A 17,500-nucleotide genomic window follows, 5' to 3' on the forward strand; every position below is an offset into this window, starting at 1 on the left:
AGGCAATTCCTTGGGTGCAGTTGCTCTCCAGGTTCCAACTCCTTTTAGACTTGTATGGCCTAGTGGATAGCGCCCTTGCCTTTCACCTGAGAGGCCTGGGTTCGACCCCGACGTGTCAGAAATTTATATATATATATATATATATATATATATATATATATATATATATATATATATATATATATATATATATATATATATATATATATATATATATATATATATATATATATATATATATATATATATATATATATATATATATATATATATATATATACATACAGTATATATATACATATATATTATTATGTGTATGTACATATATACATATACATACACATATATAAATTACATATATACACATACTGTATATAAATATACATAAACATCAGAATCCGAGAAGAGTGAGTGACTTCATCCCTTCCATTCTTTTATTTCAAACTTTCAATGAAAAAATTCTCCAAATATTTATTCATCAATGTGAATGTGACAGTGACTGTTGTCTTCCCTTTCTCTGGCGGCAGTTCCTCTTATGGGAAAAAATACGCCCACTGACGCACGCACGCGCGCGCAAGGATTCATGTCAATGACGAAATTTGGATAAAGTATATCTTACAAAAACAAGTAAAAAAATGTGTCCAAGTTTCTTCGGCGCAATAAAGTTTTCTGTACAGCCGCTACGGCGTATAATCAAGGCCACCGAAAATAGATCTAGCTTTCGGTGGTCTCGGTACAATACTGTATGAGCCGCGGCCCGTGAAACTTTAACCATGGCTCGGTGGTGGCCTTTATTCTGTCCGCCCTCAGATGTTAAAAACTACTGAGACTAGAGGGCTGCTAATTGGTATGTTAATCATCCACCATCCAATCATCAACCATACCAAATTGCAGCCCTCTAGCCTCCTTAGTAGTTTTTATTTTATTTAAGGTTAAAGTTAGCCATAATCGTGCTTTTGGCAACAATATAGGATAGGCCACCACCGAGCCATGATTGAAGTTTCACGGGCGGCGGCACAATAATTTTCTCTTGCAGAAAATAAAAAATGGACAAGCAATTCAGTTGCAAGCAAATGTCATAAGGAAATCATTTTGGTCAGTTCATGTGGAGCATATTGAACTGTTCATCACTATCTTGTTATATATATATATATATATATATATATATATATATATATATATATATATATATATATATATATATATATATATATATATATATATATATATTATATATATATATATAATATATATATATATATATATATATATATATATATATATATATATATATATATTATATATATATATATATATATATATATATATATATATATATTATATATATATATGTATATATATATAATATATATATATATATATATATATATATATATATATATGTATAGTATGTATATAATATATATAATTTATATATATATATATATACATATATATATATAAAATGTGTATGAATGAAAACATTATAAAGTCAAGAGTTTATTGTGCCTATTACGTTACTACAAAAATTGATAAACTCGCAGCGACAAGCACCTGAATGCCCTTTTTCCTCGTCACACACACAAGTACTAAGTCCACTCTCGCGCGAGATCGTCTGCTACAGGAACAGATATGCTAATGGCTCCTGTGGGGGTCGTTGCCCTTGAAAACTCATCCAATCAAGCTATCTATTAGCCATCGAAGGAGAAGCGATTCGAATGTTGATGGCGTCCTTATGGGTCCCTATCTCCTCGGAGCATTGGGAGAGGCGACTGTTATTTCGAGGATTTTTTTACACTCCTTTCTACTTAGTTCTCTGTAACAGAAAACTATTGTGCCGGCTTTGTCTGTCAGTCCGCAATTTTTCCTGTCCGCGCTTTTTTCTGTCCGCTGTTTTTCTGTCCGCACTTTTTTCTGTCCGCCCTCAGATCGTTAAAGCTACTGAGGCTAGAGGGCTGCAAATTGGTATGTTGATCATCCACCCTCCGATCATCAAACATACCAAATTGCAGCCCTCTAGCCTCAGTAGTTTTTTTTATTTTATTTAAGGTTAAATTTAGCCATAATCGTGCATCTGGCAACGATATAGGCAGTCCACCACCGGGCCATGGTTAAAGATTCATGGGCCGCGGCTCATACAGCATTATACCGAGACCAGCGAAAGATGGATCTATTTTCGGTGGCTTTGATTATACGCTGTAGCGGCTGTACAGAAAACTCGTTTGCGCAGGAAGAAACTTCGGCGCCTTTTTTACTTGTTTATTTTGACTGGCCAATTTGCATCTCGTCAGAATGATTCCCTTGAGTTCAGTTGCCATTGCAAAATTAGAATCGTCCAGACGCCCAACTTTAGAAATATCCAAAGGTAGCTGAATTTCGACCAGGGCTATATTACTGTCATTACTAGAGTACCCATAACGACAAACAGGACGGTAGTCACCCTCCATATTTTAGGACCACAGGTACCTTCATTCTGCCAGTGCCAGAATTGAAAGAGCCTGGTCCCCGGGCTGGACGAAAGCAACTGTAAACGTAGAGTTGATTACTCGTGGGCAATCTTTGTTACACACGGAAAATATATGTCCATTATTATTATTATTATTATTATTATTATTATTATTACATCAATAATCGCGCAGCTAGAATTTTCTAATCTTAGGTCAAAAGGTCATAGACCAAAATCTTTCTTCTTCTTCATCATGACTGGTTAAATTCTGAATGATTAGTAACTTATCCATAACATCTTGAGTTGGTAAAACCACATGCGTACCATAAGGGTACTAGACCCTTAAACCGTTTCAGTCATCACAACTGTTATGAACTGACTGTATTCATTTGGTACCTTTGTAAATGCGTCGATTTTTAAAACAGGTGAAGTGCTATCCAGGATTTCTACTACTTATATTCTATTTATTTATTCAAAGGGATGGTACAAACGAAAGCATAAAATAAAGACGTTCACTATTTCAGCATAGTCTTTGATCTACGGAGTCGGAATGTTGATCTTTTGAAGAGGTTTTAAAATTGTTGTGCCACTTATATATATATATATATATATATATATATATATATATATATATATATATATATATATATATATATATATATATATATATATATATATATATATACAGTATATATATATATATATATATATATACAGTATATATATATATATATATATATATATATATATATATATATATATATATATATATATATATATATATAGATATATTTTTTTTTTTTTTTTTTTTTTTTTAGTTTGCTCTCAGCGTGGCAGAAGTTTGTTATGGGTCGTAAGGTCCAAGGATTGCCACATCCGAATTGTAAGTAATACCGGTATAATTTATTTAATTCAGTTTACGTACAGATAGTATTAGCTTATTTTTTTATGATTATTATTCTTTGAACAAAAAATTTTTCTCATTATTTTCAGTTTTAGCCAATTTTAGTCTTTTTCTTTCTGTTAACGCCACTTTTGCTTCGACTGACGTTACGATTGATTCAGTATTTCTTGTAATATTATCTCCCTTCAGAATCTCATAATATCTTTGTGAAAACACTCAGATGCTAGATTTCATATAAAGTATTTTGATGTAGCTATTTACTTTTGATTCTGGCGCGAGAAAACCATTTTATAGTGCTCATAGTCACTGTCCAGCCCAATTTAATCCGTGATGGTGATATGCAAATCTTGGGATGAAGAGGCTTTCCTCTGTTAATCAAAGGACACAGACCCATTATCGTTAGTTTCCTGAAAAAATAAGAGGCTAAATTATTTAGAATGGAGAAAGAGCCACTCAAAAATAACCATGATGGGTTTTGGCACCAAACTGCAGTACCATAGATGTGAACTGTGTTGCTTCTGGTAAGTTGTTAAGCCAGGAAAAAGCTGATCCACTCTGTAATGTTTGTTCATTTTAGGACTTCAGAATACATAAATGACTTGTTTCGTAGTTTCTTTAGTTTACGGTAGTTTCTTTAGTTTACAGTCAGTGTCAATGGAAAGAATATCTAAAAGTTAAAAGTTGACGTTAGCTGTCTTATACTTTCATTCATCCACCATCCACACTGACATTCATCTCTTCGTGTTTATGGTTTCCATGTACCATAAACACGGAGAGGTATATATGAGTGCGAATGATGGAGGAACAGAAATGGTTAATTTATGAAAGTCTGAGAGAGCAAACAGGACGCGAGGACTTTTACATGACTGATGAAACAAGGAAGGTAGCAGAAACCTACAAAAGGTTTGGAAGAGGAGAGGAATATCAGTGGAAATAGGAATTGCAATGTATGAATGGACTGTTGAATCAACTCTCCGTTATGGAGGTGAAGTGAGGATCTTGAAAGTTACTGACAAAAAAAAAAAAAAAGTAGAATCTGTGGAGAATGAATTTTAGTGCTGTATATATAGCATGAGAATAGCTGAAATGGCAAAAACGTCGAGATAAGAATTTTTATCCTAAAGGAAAAGATGAATATGCGAGTTTAAAGGTGATTTGACTATGTGGAGAGAATGGAAGATCGAGAAAGTGTTGTCTGGATGCTTAGGGAAGAGGTATTGTAATGGATGAAGCTTAGCACCTGGAATGAAAGATCGAGACTATGGAAGCTTTTGGTACAGGGGTCTACCTTTCAAGTATGGAATATAATAGAGGACTGAACTCAACAGAACGGGATTCTCGGACTGACTGATTAGCAAAATTTTTAAAGGCCCCCCTTACTTTACTGATAGTATTTATCACTGGTAACAACATAAATAATCTTCAGATGTCTCACGCAATAGTCATGGATTTAAGGAAGACTATTCTCCCGAGTAAGTCTCATGTATTACTCATGAACTGAGACAATTCTTTCGCATAAGTCTCATGTGATAATCACGAATTAAGTAAGACTATTCTTTCGAAAAAGTTTCATGTACTCTCAATGAATTAAGTAAAACCTTTCTTTCGAATAATCGTAGACGACTTTAGTTTAACTATTTTTTAATCAACTTAAGGTTACTTTCATCAATACTCTCAAATCAAAAACAAAACAAAAAACATAAGAATGACTCACTGGCCAGACGGAAACCTGTAGAGAGAGAGAGAGAGAGAGAGAGAGAGAGAGAGAGAGAGAGAGAGAGAGAGAGAGAGAGAGAGAGAGAAAAGAAGTAATATTTTGCAAAACGATCTCCTCGACCACCGGAACAACTCCACGAAATGAGCCGAGCCCAGAAAATTATCGGGCAAAATGCTAGCTTGAAGGAGGGCCACCGCCCAGCCCAGGCTAATGAAGATGAACTGTTCGAATGAGCTGCGATGAGGTAAAAATGGTCGTAGCCAATAATTCTTCGTTAGGTCGAACAACTCGTCGCTCCTATGCAAAGCAGCTCCGGCTTGAGCTCTCTTGTAGTACATCGCTGATTTTGGCTGCAGGTGGGATAAGGTTCCGTCCTCCGACGGAGTCTTGTGGAAATTTGGGCATAGATTCGAAGTTTATTGGTAGTTCAGGGAGCACACAGGTTACGATCCTGTCCTCCTGTGAAAGATTCGAAGGTCCTAGGTAGGTCATGTCGCATACAGGTCGAGGTTCTGCCCTCCTATGAAAGATTCGAAGGCCCTAGGTAGGTCATGTCGCATACAGGTCAAGGTTCTGCCCTCCTATGAAAGATTCGAAGGTCCTAGGTAGGTCATGTCGCATACAGGTCAAGGTTCTGCCCTCCTATGAAAGATTCGAAGGTCTTAGGTAGGTCATGTCGCATACAGGTTAAGGTTCTGCCCTCCTATGAAAGATTCAAAGGTCCTACGTAGGTCATGTCACATGCAGGTTAAGGTTCTGCCCTCCTATGAAAGATTCGAAGGTCCTAGGTAGGTCATGTCGCATGCAGGTTAAGGTTCTGCACTCCTATGAAAGATTCGAAGGTCCTAGGTAGGTCATGTCGCATGCAGGTTAAAATTCTGCCCTCCTGTGAAAGATTCGAAGGTCCTAGGTAGGTCATGTCGCATGCAGGTTAAGGTTCTGCCCTCCCACGAAAGATTCAGAAGTCCTAGGTAGGTCATGTCGCATACAGGTCAAGGTTCTGCCCTCCTATGAAAGATTCGAAGGTCCTAGGTAGGTCATGTCGCATGCAGGTCAAGGTTCTGCCCTCCTATGAAAGATTCGAAAGTCCTAGGTAGGTCATGTCGCATGCAGGTTAAGGTTCTGGCCTCCTATGAACGATTCGAAGGTCCTAGGTAGGTCATGTCGCATACAGGTCAAGGTTCTGCCCTCCTATGAAAGATTCGAAGGTCCTAGGTAGGTCACGTCACATACAGGTTAAGGTTCTGCCCTCCTATGAAAGATTCGAAGGTCCTAGGTAGGTCATGTTGCTTATAAGTTACGGTTTAGTCCTCATATGAAAACAGTCCTGTGAAAACGTGGACATAGATTCAGATGTCTTAGGTAGGCTGTGGTGCATGCAGGTTACGATCCTGCCCTCCTATGAAAGATTCAAAGGTCCTAGGTGGGTCATGTCGCATACAGGTTAAGGTTCTGCCCTCCTATGAAAGATTCAAAGGTCCTAGGTAGGTCATGTCGCCTACAGGTTAAGGTTCTGCCCTCCTATGGAAGATTCGAAGGTCCTAGGTAGGTCATGTTGCATACAGGTCAAGGTTCTGCCCTCCTATGAAAGATTCGAAGGTCCTAGGTACGTCATGTCGCATACAGTTTACGGTTCAGTCCTCCTATGAAAAGAGTCCTGTGAAAACATGGATATAGATTCGAATGTCTTAGGTAGGTCGTGTCGCACGCAGGTTACGATCCTGCCCTCCTATGAAAGATTCAAAGGTCCAAGGTAGTTCATGTCGCATACAGGTTACGATTCTGACCCCCTATGAAATTTTCCTGTGGAAACATAGACATAGCTTCGAAGGGCCTGGGTAGGTCATGGTGCATCCAGTTTACGATTCTGTCCTCCTATGATAAGGGTCCTGTGAAAACGTGCACAAAGGTACGAAGTTCTTCTGAAGGTCAGGTCGTATTTTAAGATTCTGTCCTCCTCAGAAAACGTCGATAAAAGTGTTACCAATCTTACCGGTTGAAAGTCGACGTTGCTACAAAAAAAAAAAAAAAAGGCACTTGGAGGATACGATGGAATTGAGCTTTGGTCTCTTTAAGACTGATAAGCTCACACAAAACTGCGAAAAGAAAAACTGTGAAATTAAGTCCCTAGACCTTCGTGAACCGGTGGGTCCCTGGAGACCCCAGTAAATTTTAGATATCGGATTACTTTTGTATTTTTCATTCTAAAGTCCTCATTTTTGCTCAATTTCATTATTGGTGGTTTACAAATGCTTACAAAAAATAATAGCTTATAATCTTCATTTTTAGGCGAGTTATAGCTAAAATGGTGTTACTAGGGTCCATCGTGCCATTAATTCAATTTTGTCTTTTTTGTCACAATTCCAACATAACAGGTATTTTAAACTCTAGAACTCTCTAAATTATGTAAATATAAAAGTCATTTTCTAATTTCATTATTAGCTGAGTTTCCAGAAACTACTCTTCTTTGCTTCTCTTGTTTTCTGTTCGAAAACTTGTTAGTGATGGTCTTGTTGTGTGTAACTAGTAGTTGAATGTCATGATCATCGTTAAAGCTAATGACCGTTTGAAAAACCCCTCTGCAACTGTCTATAGAGCCCTCTTTATCAACATTCATGATTCAGTTTGGTATCTTGGCTTTCACGAAGGCTAAAGTGTAACATTGTTCTTTAGTGGAAAACAAAAGTGTGAAATGTTGATAGCCATCCACCAATGTTCATATGTTCCAGTATTATGGCAATACCACCATCAGTATTTTATGGTCAAGACCACTTACAGACAATATAGATAATATACATGAGGAAGATGGTGATATGAATTTAGACAGTGATATATCTGATGCTCATAATTATGAAATAAATGAAGATAACTGCTGTGACGTAAGTGTTGATAGTGCTGATCATGGTGATGATGTCAATACTGTGGCGAGGAAAGACAAATGCACTCTATGGTGTACTGAGCCCTCCAGACGAAGGCGGAATGTTGCACCAAATCTTCTTCGGGAAAGAGAAGGTGTACACAAAGTTGTGAAAAAGGAGCAGCTCTTTACGCTGAAGAATGAAAGACAGTAGATTATGTTGAATTGATGGCATGGATAGGTCTCCACCTCAGAGCTGGAGTGGACAAGGATGCATTCAGGCCAGCTAGTGAACTATTTAGTGCTAAGACAGGCCCCGGAATGGGACTTTCTGGCATGGTTTTTTTTAGTGTGGACGTTTTGGAGTACGTTTTTTGGCAAAGGACACTTTGGCGTATTATCTTATCAGAGGACTTTAAACCAAGAAGATAAAACAAACAATCCCGCCGAGGCAGCCCACAGGCGAATTTATGCAGAACTGGGAATGCATTATCCTACAATTTGGCGATTTATTGATGGAATTAAATTAGTGTAGAAAGGAAGGAATGCATACTGTTAGCAATCAATAGCTGGTCATTCCCCACAACACAAGCTGAAAAAATATTTAAACGCAGATGAAGAATAAGGAGCATAGTGTACCATTATGGAGCAAGAGACCCATCAGAATGCCTGCGAGGCATAGCTTTAATGTATTTATTATCCTCCCATAAAGTTTGTGCGCCAGTGCCAAAAATCATAAGCCAAAATCTCCTCTGGAATAAAACTTGCGCCAAAATGTCTAGTGCCAAAAAATCTACCCCAAAAGGTCCTATACCGGACAGGCTCACCAGTTTATCGTGTCTCAGTGAGTTGTAACAGATTTAAACAAATAAAGAGGTGCATAAGATTTGATGACATGTTAACACGTGCAGAGCGAAAAAATGGTGAACAGGGAAAGTTGGTTCTTATCTATAAAGTTTGGCAGAAGTTCACTGAAGCATGTCAGACAAATTATAGGGCTGGTCCATGCGTAACTCTGGATGAATCTCTAGTTTCTTTCAGAGGAAGATGTTATGCCATCAAAACCGGATAAATATGGCATAAAAATTTGGTGCATGGTTGATTCTACTAATGCACAAATTTACTCAGGGAACGGTCCTGAGGGTCCAGAACGTCAACAAGCCAGAAGAGTTGTTTGGGATCTCACCTCAACTATTGCCAATTCAGGAAGAAATGTTACACGAGGTAACTTTTTCACAGATGTTGGCCTTGCCATAGCAAAAATATAACTATATTGGGAACACTTAGGAAGCAAAAACGTGAAAAACCTCCATCATTTCAGGCATCTCGTCATCGTCAGCATCATTCAACAAAGTTTGGCTTCAGCAAAGACCATCTCTAATGATATATAGCTATGTCCCAGATATCAAAAGGGCAGCAATTTTACTAAGCACAGTGCATTATGACAACAAGATACAAGAAGATGAGCCCTTCAGACCTGAAATTATTTTGGATGACAAAGCAACGACAAGTGAGGTTGACACGTTATACTTACAAGTAAAGAACTATTCATGTAAGTGCATAACAAATAGATGGCCTTTGATTATTTTCTACTGAATGATTGATGCTGTAGGATACAATGCAACTCTTGGTTTTATGGAAAAGAACTCTGATGTCTATACTGGAAACCAAAAACGCAGGCACTTCCTTTCTGACTTGTCAGCACAGCTTTGCAATCCGCAGATACAGCGTCGCTTCAGGGATTTTCAAGCAACTTTGCCAAGGCATGTTGTACAATGTATGCAAGCATTTGATGATACAGCAAGGCCATCTCAAAAGCAGACTCAAGAAACAAGGAAAAGGCTTTGTTCAAAGTGCCCAGGGAAGCTAGACAAGAAGACGAAAAAATCATGCATGTCATGTGGTGAACCAGTTTGTGATGCTCATTTTTAACTTTATTTGTAAGGACTGCACGTCACATTTAGATGACATGTAAGTCATATTCTGTGTCATAGTACTTATAAAATTTCATTTTCAGTGTTTTGTGTGTTTTTTAATTGACGGTGTATCCCTAGATAACTGAGGAAAAAAGTTATTGCAGTGAATAAGGGCTTTATTTTCCGCAGTTTTGTTTCATGCACACTAGTGAACAATTACCTCACATGATGTGCAAAAATATGACTGGGGTACATGGTCAAAGACCTGAACAACATATTTGTATAGTTTAACAAATCTGAGTTCATGCATATTGCTGAAATCTGCCTCAAAAGTCTGGGGTCCGTCTCGACACCCCTTGGTCTTCCGTTTAATTCTGAACCCCCTGGTCCATGAAGGGCTAGACATATTTGCACCAAAGCACATCAAGAATGGCCATAAGTAAAAAATTGTTATGAAACAACATATATATATTATATACAGTATATATATATATATATATATATATATATATATATATATATATATATATATATATATATATATATATATATATATATATATATATATATATATACTGTATGTATATGTATATATATATATGTATGTATATATATACATATATATATGTATGTATGTATGTATGTATGTATGTCCCTATCATATTCCTTTCTCCAAATTCCTGGTTCAGACGTTAAGCAATCTCAACACCTGTTCTTGATAAGAATCTAACCCTGGCTAAATGGTTCCGGAAGTATGCACGTTTAAAGAATATCTCTCCCTGTCTACATAATTATATTCGGTAAATAAGTCCTTTTTTTTTATGATGATGAAAATTGTCTCTTTCGAATTTCATGAGCTAGCTGGCTTCCTCAAGGCAATCATATTTTATGTTTTTTTTCAGATTTTATAAGCCTGTTTGTGTTCAGATTTTTGCTAATTAAAAATATAATGTCAACAGTTAACTCTAAGTCTTCAGTAATATATTTTTGGTTTTGAGTAGGTATTTATTATTCTAGAAGGTTATAATTCTGTTGTCAATCTACCAACAGGATGGAATTATACCTGCTTGTTTTTAACCTGTGAGTGCCGTCCTCATGTAGCTGTGCAAGAATTAACTGCATGTATGACATATTGCGTACGAAATAATTTACTAAAATGTAATAATAATGACTGAGATTTATCATCATACCTGACCAGTTTTGCCTAATAGGATTTTTTATTACAGGTTGTGTATAAAAAAATGAACTTCCTGGTAGTTTTGATCAGTGTTGACTGATATGATTTTTTTACTACAGGTTGTGTATAAAAAATGAACTTCCTGGTAGTTTTGATCAGTTTTGACTGATATGATTTTTTTTACTGCAGGTTGTGTATCAAAAAGGAACTAAACGGTAATTTTGATCAGTTTTGAATGATATGATTTTTTATTACAGGGTGTATATCAAAAATAAACTTCCTGGTAGTTTTGATCATTTTTGACTGATATGATTTTTTATTACAGGGTGTGTATCAAAAATAAACTTTCTGGTAGTTTTGATCTGTTTTGGCTGATAGGATTTCTTTTTTATTACAGGTTGTGTATCAAAAAGGAACTTACTGGTAGTTTTGACCAGTTTTGACTGATTGGATTTTTTATTACAAGTTGTGTATCAAAAAGGAGCTTCCTGGTAGGTAACACCATTTTGTTCTCTCACTTTCTGTGTTGAAGGTGACTGTTTTTATTCGCATATTCCGTTGGCTCTTAGATCTCATTATGACTGTCACTCCTTGCACTAGACCGTGATGTTAATGCAAGTTTTTTTTTTTTTTTTTTAAAGTCGATAGAATGGCGCTACCCACGTCATTTATCCGGATTGGGACCAGTGTACATAAAAAAACTACAAGGCAGCATTACCGTATGCTAATTTTTCTCGTATACATGTAAAGTAATCGCATTGTCAAAGACAACATTCGAATATTGTTTATGTCGTTATTTGAAATAAAGCTTTTCTAGTAACCAATGAGAAAAAAGGTGGTTTTATCGTTATTTTATATTTATTGATTACATATAATAACGAAGCAATATCTTCGGTACGTATGTAAATACGTTGTTAAGCTAAGTATATTTGAATTACTTAGGGATCATCCATAGTTATTAAAATTTTGGAAAGCTAAAACAATTTTTGTATTTTCATGGGAGATTAGAAGACCGCTATCCCGGTGATTGTGCATGGCAATATTGACCTTATTGCTGCCTCGTAAGGCGTGCTTTCATTTTCCATATGTTGCACCGACGTTCTTGCATAAACTCATGTGTCTATGAAACGTTTCCACTCATTTTTTACACTGATTGCACGAGGTTACATCCCGTTCCAAAACCCTTGACCGTTGACAGATATCAGCTGCCCGTGTGATAAACACCTTTCTTTTACAATACTCTAATTTCTTTTCGCACTTTTTCTCTCTTTTTTTTCTCTCTCACTTTTCTTTGGCTTCCAATTCAACACATCTGTCCTTCCTTTATGCGCTGAAGTCCTCAGACACACACACACAAAGACGTTATTTACAATCGGAAATGAACACGTAGAGAATCTCGAATGCACAAGTCCGCGACCCTGTCTTCTAAATTTACACGAAATTACATACCTCGACCGATATAATGACAGGCGTCCCTGGCTGGGTTGCTCGACAGACAGAACTTGGACAAGGAAACGGTCGACCTTCCTGTACCTGGAAAACCAGGCCTGAAGACCGGGAGGGAAGCTGAGAGGTGGGGGAAAAAAGGGAAAGAATGTGAATTATGCCTCCTGAAATATGACCGGAAACTCTCTCAAAGTTCCTCCACAGGGTTATTCTCATTAGCTTCAGTCAACAGCTGGAATGCAAAAGGGAACGTTTCGTAGATATAGGTTCTACTCTTCAACACCTTTTGGTCACTGGTCTTCCAGTTCTTGAGGTCTTTGGGTTGTGTGGGTAACCTCGAATGAATGCCAAGGCAGTGAAATGCCGTTACTCCTCTAGACTCTCAATCAGTAACCCAGAACAACGTTGGTTTTGGTTACTAGCTGAATGGGTGACCTCTAGTAAATAGAAGATATAGTTCGCATTCCAGCTCCCAGACCACGGCTAGGTCTTACAGCAGACGTTAGGTGACTGGTGGGAGCGACAATATCCTGTGCGCCGGTTCGATTCCTTCTTGGGAAGTGATAGTTCCTTCATTGATTCTCTCTCTCTCTCTCTCTCTCTCTCTCTCTCTCTCTCTCTCTCTCTCTCTCTCTCTCTCTCTCTCTATATATATATATATATATATATATATATATATATATATATATATATATATAGATGTATATATAGATGTATAAATAGATACATATACATATATATATGTATATATACTGTATGTATGCTTATATACCACACACACATATATAAATATAAAATATATATACAGTGTATATATATACAATAATAGTTATTGATGTCTTTTTGTAAATTGGAACTTGGTGATATCATGGCGAGAAGATTATGTTATAGGAAGAATATGTTTCAGAATCATCTACAAGCTGCGATACTGCCTAACCTGGCCTTGATGAAATTTTCCTTCTGAATTCATCGAAATACCCTCATATAAGAGTCAACTAATCGGCATAAACATGTCAGACGCGGACAAATATGTGCTTATGTAGAGAGCATCTCTCTCTCTCTCTCTCTCTCTCTCTCTCTCTCTCTCTCTCTCTCTCTCTCTCTCTCTCTCTCTCTCTCTCATGTAAAAGGAAATCCCAGTGAATTAGAATCTTTCTTAAAAGCTGGATTATTAGGGCAGGAATGGGGCACAATAAGGGCTGACTGAATGACTGAGGGACTGACTGACTGAATGACTGAGGGGCTGACTAACTGACTGACTGAAGGGCTGACTGACTGACTGAATGACAGGGCTGACTGACTTACTGACTCACTGAATGAAAGGGGTTGAATGACTGAAAGACTGGTGGGCTGACTGAATGTCTGAGGGGCTGATTGACTGAGGGGCTGACTGACTGACTGAAGGGCTGACTGACTGACGGGATGACTGAGGCGCTGACTGACTTACTGACTCACTGAATGACAGGGGTTGACTGACTGAAAGACTGAGGGGCTGACTGACTGACTGAGGGGCTGACTGACTCACTGAATGACTGAGGGGCTGACTGACTCACTGAATGACTGAGGGGCTGACTGACTCACTGAACGACTGAGGGGCTGACTGACTCACTGAACGACTGGGGGCTGACTGACTCACTGAACGACTGGGGGCTGACTGACTCACTGAATGACTGGAGGGTTGACTGACTGACTGACTGAGGGGCTGACAGATTCACTGACTGACTGACTGGGAGACAGAACGGAGTCTTACATTTTGACGTCACAGCTGTCAAGATCAGTTTTTGAGGCAGAGGACGTCGGAAAAATAGATACCAAATGCGCTTAGAAGTCGATTGTATGATAGATATGTTTAGAAGTATATTTACTTCTTATGACAGGTATGATTTTTCTAATCGCTCTGTATGTCGACGTACGAATAACCTTTTATTAACTTTGCTACACGTGCATGCTTGTGCCATCAAAATTATTGTAAGAGCTTTTTCCACGGCTTCGACGCATGCGCAAGAACGTATGGACAGACTTGCTGTATATAGGTACTTTGTCCCCCGTTATTCTTCAAGCTTTCTCCTGGGTAAATTAACACTGAAAAATTCTCCTCCAAAGTCCCTCCTGTGTCCCTCTTCATCATTCTCCAGAAGGCACTTAAGGCCGAAACAACTGGGTATTTACCATAGTTAAGAATTCCCAAGTACGGTCGTTATCCGCAGGTGTGCGACCGTGTAATTAAGAACCTCCATGCAAATACAGGGTCTTCCTGCGGTCACCAGATTGCTATGCTACTGTCCGGGAAGGAACAAAGATCTGTATCGTATCATTTCCCCTGTGGAGGATATAGCTTTAACGAGGCCAACGTTCACCAGTTAAATTCTGGAAAACACCCGGTATTGAGAACCCTACAATCACGGACGTAATGCGGACCTAGAATTTCGTAATGAAAATTCTTGTATCCATAGCCCTTCACACACACACACACACACTTGATAATGAGAACATGAAAGGTATAAACTCTAAAAAGGCGGTTAAATCAATTTAATTATTTGTGATCAAAGGCATATATTTTGCCAGTGCGTTCTTTTGACATCAGTGAGTATTCACTGCATGTTAATGAAAAAATAGATAAATAAATAAATAGGCCTAAATAAATAAATAATGGGCTAGTTTTGCGTATGCTCTTTACTTTGCAGGTATTAATGACTTTAAATTTTGTTACCGTAATAAAATATCATTTACGGTATTCAAATAATTAGGCCTACGTCTTTTTCGTTCATCTTTCAAATTATATTTTTAAAGTTTTTTATTTAATGAAACGTTCCTTTTTAATATATATATATATATATATATATATATATATATATATATATATATATATATATATATATTTATATATATATATATATATATATATATATATATATATATATATATATTTTTATTTTTTTTTTTTTTTTTTTAATGAAACGTTCCTTTCACATTTTTATTCAGTCACCGAACCCTTTTCAGTCAGTTTGTTTGTGTAAATGTGTGTCGTTTGTCAGTATTCGTATGATATATGAGTTCGTATTGCAAGGACATTTAAGCTTTTAGGCTTAAAGTGGGTATAGGGCCATTGATGTTTGCTACCAGGAGACCAGAAGTGCCTCACGACTACCTTTTGAATTTGATCTCATACTCTAGTTCAGGGGTGAAAATCTATTATAAATTTATTTTATATAAAGCTGACCTTATTCTAGCATAATTCGAAGGACTCGTGCTTTCCCGAACAGTCAGTAAAATCCGGATAAAGAATGTCACATTTCATTTTATGACTACTCAATTCTATGTGTAAGAGTCTACCACTAAAATATTTAGTTTTCTATAATTAACTAAGTTCCATTTTCTATTAGTTCAATTTTTTGGTAAACTAATACTTATTTACACACAGCTTACGTTGTTTGTTAGATATTATTGTTTATATATACGCTGCATAGCATTAAGTACGATTACAGTAATCCTACGTAGAATTAAATTAAATTTCCAATAAAACAAAAATGGAGTCATGCAGGGACATTATCGTACTATCTCCCTATCTCGAAAGATTTGATGACCGAGCAAGGAATCGGGTTGCAAGCGAACATCGCCTGCTTAGCGAAAACTTTTGTTTAAATTATACTGTAATAGATAAATAAGGATCTGCGAGTTATTGAAAAATGTTGATCTTTAATTTGGAATATAATCCTTTTGCGTTTCAACAAGTTGCGTTTGCATGTAATGCTAGAAAACGCCCAGTCTTCACGGAATTTTATTCTGCTTATGTTGTCTATTGTACATAAGGCTATAGCCTATATATATAAATTTATATATATACATATATATATATATATATATATATATATATATATATATATATATATATATATATATATATATATATATCAAAATCTACTGAAAGTGACATTTACTTATCCAGAAACCCTTACTGTGTTTACATAGGTTTTAAAAATGTGATGAGTTTAAGCAGTTAAAAGGAGTTCCATCAATAAAGAGAAATGTTTGTTATGTACGTATCGTTGTGGTTTATCAGGGAGAGGTTTTCACGAATATCAGTTTCGGTGTTTGCGACGACAACAGGAGCTTCATGTTACCTGCGTGTTACTCTCTCTCTCTCTCTCTCTCTCTCTCTCTCTCTCTCTCTCTCTCTCAGTGAGCATCGTTTTCATGACTCCAGTTTTACTAAGTCTCTCTCTCTCTCTCTCTCTCTCTCTCTCTCTCTCTCTCTCTCTCTCTCTCTCTCTCTCATATATATATATATATATATATATATATATATATACATATATATATATATATATATATATATATATATATATATATATATATGCACACCTTTTTATCTTAGTTCTTTCCTTATCCTTTCGAGCCTTATAAGACAAATTTATGACCATTAGATTTTTTACACGATAATATCTTACAGATATTCTAAACAATAATAATAATATAAAAATAATAATAGTAATTAGCTCAGTGCTGTGTTAAGTATTGGTGTTCCCACAGGCGATGCTTGCTGACTCCGTGCTAACTTCCCACCTCCTAATCTTATCAGCAATTTAGATTATCAAAGGAATGCTCGTAGTCCAAGTTAAGCTTTCTTCGCTTTCTCGGTATTGTTCTTTTTTTTTTTTTTTTTTTTTTATTTGCTGGTGTAGCCATTCCGAAGATCCATATTCTGCTTACCTTTCTCTGCTACGCGTCTCTTTCTTATCAACGTTGCAAGTATCAAAAAAGCCCAAAGCAAGCACGGCCGAGTTCGTCGGCTTTGCTCAGGCCAACCCAAACTATGCTCATGTATGTGTGAACTTATCTGATCTGTTTATCAATTCTCTGTTTAAATCAACTTAGCTTAAAGTCGAATATAGAGGAAAATATACGTGAGAGTTATTTATAATTCTCTGTTTAAATCAGTGTGGCTTAAAGATGAATATATAAAGGATTTAAAAAATGCGTGTTTGTGTATATTAATCATTTGCTTAAATGTAAGTATACGAATATATAGAGGATAAA

At 36.6% G+C, this 17,500-nt stretch overlaps 1 protein-coding gene across 2 annotated transcripts in view; it reads left to right on the forward strand.

The window, feature by feature from the left end:
• The window catches only part of LOC136844995 (uncharacterized), a 121,255-nt gene that overhangs the window by 67,534 nt on the left and 36,221 nt on the right, over positions 1-17,500 (forward strand). For both annotated transcript variants that reach the window (XM_067114528.1, XM_067114518.1), the window contains one exon: positions 11,415-11,508. The gene's annotated coding sequence lies outside the window, so the exon portion shown is untranslated. The remainder of the gene's footprint in view (positions 1-11,414; positions 11,509-17,500) is intronic.

Source organism: Macrobrachium rosenbergii, chromosome 2, assembly GCF_040412425.1.
Source record: "Macrobrachium rosenbergii isolate ZJJX-2024 chromosome 2, ASM4041242v1, whole genome shotgun sequence".
In the NCBI taxonomy this organism is placed as follows: domain Eukaryota; kingdom Metazoa; phylum Arthropoda; class Malacostraca; order Decapoda; family Palaemonidae; genus Macrobrachium; species Macrobrachium rosenbergii.